The 3,104-nt window shown below is 49.8% G+C and overlaps 1 long non-coding RNA gene across 1 annotated transcript; it reads left to right on the top strand.

The window, feature by feature from the left end:
- The first annotated feature begins 281 nt into the window (after window positions 1-281).
- LOC134474250 (uncharacterized) lies at window positions 282-1,003 on the top strand. The gene is made up of 2 exons (XR_010044984.1): window positions 282-399; window positions 596-1,003. It is a non-coding gene; the product is annotated as an uncharacterized LOC134474250 (long non-coding RNA).
- The last annotated feature ends 2,101 nt before the right edge of the window (window positions 1,004-3,104 follow it).

The following is a 3,104-nucleotide window of genomic DNA, read 5'->3' as shown; positions in this document are numbered from 1 at the left end:
GAGCCTGCTGCAGGTGGAAGCCTGGCCTCTGTGCCCTTTCCTGGGCCCACAGCGACCACCTCAAAGGCAAGCTGGAATTTTTGTCACTCTTGAACTTCTGTAGAGTTGGACTGAGTTGTTCACTCTTTGAAGGAAGAGTTGAACTTGCCCAATTCAGTTAACCCAAGGACAAATGATTTAGTTTTTATGTTTTTACCCCTAGACTTTTGCAAATCAATGATGCACAAGTAGTTTTTATTTTTCTCCCTCATCCATCTTTTTTTCCTCTTTCCTTCTTCTCCAGGATAAATAAGAGACCCGGAGAAGGAGAGGTGTTGAGGCGTTGTGGGTTCCCCTATGGGGAGGCTATTTGAGCTGTTGGTTCTCCTGGAGGAGCTCATCATGACTATCTTTCCCAGTGTGAGTTTGACCATTGTCATCAGAGGAGCTTGGGACCTTGTTGGTGAGAGTGGCTGTGGTTCACTTTGGGGGAGCTGGTCCTCACAGCGAGCATCACTTCCTGGCTCCGGCAGAAAAGATGTGTGCTGCTTAATCACCAGGACAAACTCATCACACTGGCTTCCTGGCATGTACTTGACTATTCTTTTCCTCACAGGAGCTCAGGGCCTCCGTGTCACTGAGGATGGCTGTGGTGCTTTTCAGGACAGCCCTGGTCTTTGTTTTGAGCATGACTTCTCGGCTCCAGCATAGAAAACTCAACCTGTCAGCACAGCTCCTTCACCTCCCTGGCATAGACTTTCTAGCTTCCATCCCTGACCTTTGGGCCTTCCCAGCACAGATCTGTAAAGGAGACTGGCATGAGTCCTTCTTTTGGGCTCTAGTTGGACTCGTGAGAGGCATTGTCATGAGCTCTGGGTCTTCATGCAGGACATTGCTGGGGGATTCAGGCCCTTGGCTAAATATTCTATGTCTTTAGTGTTGTGGAGAGATTTCCTGCACTTTTTTTTGTGTGTTAACTCTGGGTGACCATCATAAAATAATAAATTCCATGTCCTGATTCTAATTGTTCTCCTCACAAACCCTGACTACAACAGTGTGTGTATGTGTGTGTGTGTGTGTGTGTGTGTGTGTGTGTGTGGTAGTGGGGATTGAACCCAATCCTTTGAACTGAGCTACACCCTCAGCCTCTTTTAATTTTTTATTCCTCAACAGGATTTTGCTAAGTTACCTGGACTGGACTCAGGGAACTTAGCTTTGTCTTCTTACAGTGTTGGAATTACAGGCACCACGCCTGGCTCTGCTTTACTTCTCAGACATGAAACAGGAGAGGGCAGACTGAACACCCTGCTCTCTAGAACAGAAGGACACAGTTGAGGAACAAGCCCACCCCACCCGGAGCCTGTGCTCCTTCTTGTGTGTGGAGCACAGCCTGGGCTTGTGCTGTGCCGCAGGCTCTAGGAGGGCTGTCTGGAAGAGGGGCAGCACCTCAGGCTGATTCGATGGTGAATCAGTTTGGCCCAGGAGGAGGGGAAAAGCAGGGGACCAGGTATACCGGAGGTGTTCAAGTCACACAGAGGAAGACAGATTGGGTTTGAAGCGCAGCCGCCAAACAGCTCCAGGGACTTCTGTTCCAACACACAAACCGAGAGAGTACAGCTGTGTCAGGGCTGGAGATGGTGACAAACAGATCACATGGCCTGTGGGCCCTTAAGGCAGGATTATCTTGGAGGTCCTGTGCAGTTTACTTTGCAGGAGCCAGCTAAGCAGGCACTGGGGAGGCACAAGGAGAGTAGGACACAGGTTCCTCACAGCGTCCATGAGCAGCTGGGAGGAAGGCAGACTACACCAGGCTCAGCACTGGAGCTCTCGTCGGAGCAGGGCTGGGGCCGTGGAATGGTGGACAGGCAAGTCAGTCAGAAGACAGTGGCAGCCACAGCGACACAGGCCCACGGTGGGGTCAGGATGACCAAGGCTTGGCCAGATAACCTGGAGTCTCAGGTCCAGACTTAATAGGGACAAGAAGGACAGTTAGGTGCAGGGCGTGACGAGTGAGGTAAAGGCAAGGTGGTGGAGGACCGCTATGGCAACTTCTGCTCCTACCTATCTGGAAAATGTTTATTCTTTCTCACTTTGTTCTTTTAATGAACTTTGAAAGACTTTTCGGCACGATAAAAGAGAATATAAAGTAAAAATAGCCTTTGCTCCAAGGACATGGAGAGAAGTCTATGACCACCAGGGCCTGGCTTTCTCTCCCGGAACATGGGGCAAGGAATCTATATATAACCTCTGACCAGGGGTGGTGCTTAGGGAGGGCATTGATAACAAGGAGCTGATTGGAATTTTCTTTGTGTGCAAACAGGAAGGGAGTTGCAATTAAGGCTGAGGAAGAAGCAGGAAAGTGGTAGGCGGTCCCCCTTTGGCCTTCTGCCACGTTAGACCACTGCCATGATTTCTACTGAGGCAAGAACCTTTCAAACTTCTTGGGTAGGATGAGGCACCTTCAGACATATGCTTGCCAACTGTCTCAGCTCCTCATAGCCCCATTTCTAGTCTGAGTAGGCTTGCTTTAGTCCTAAAGTTTGACTCAGAGTGGTTGAGTCCTGGTCATTTTTGGTCTAAACTCCTAGACAAAGAGTTCCCTTGGCAACCCACTTTGGGTTCCCTCTTGACTTTTGGGAGCTATTTCTCTCTGCTTAATAAACATTCCTACCATCTATCTCCTTTGCCCTTAAATTCATTCTCAAATTTCGTGAAACACGGACCCAGATGATGCCTTTACACCAGGACTGGTCCAGTGCCACGCAGAGGAGGCCGTGGACCACAGTGGCCTCCGTGACTCCATGACTTTGTCATCCACTTGTTCTATCAGGAGAGACCTCAGCTCTGTCTCATGACTCCAGGCACTGAGATGGTGAGTTCACAGTGCAGAGTACCATGGGCCACTGTGTCACACCAGAGGGCTGCCAGGCAGAGCCAGTGAGAGCGACATCTGCAGCTGCTTGCTGCTCAGCCCCGTGAGCAGCACATGGAGGCTCAGACAGGAGGATTGCTACAAGGCTGAGGATAGTGAGTTCAAGATCAGCCTGAACTCTCAAGTGAAATAAATCGGACACCTATGAGTACATACCACATTGTTTCCCTGGTGTGAGAAACTGAAAGTGTAA

This window comes from Cavia porcellus, unplaced genomic scaffold (genome assembly GCF_034190915.1).
Source record: "Cavia porcellus strain 051 isolate PalLab524CR breed Dunkin Hartley unplaced genomic scaffold, mCavPor4.1 scaffold_31, whole genome shotgun sequence".
NCBI classification, from domain to species: domain Eukaryota; kingdom Metazoa; phylum Chordata; class Mammalia; order Rodentia; family Caviidae; genus Cavia; species Cavia porcellus.
Note: the sequence above shows the minus strand (reverse complement) of the source record. Positions and strands in the feature narration are given on the sequence as shown.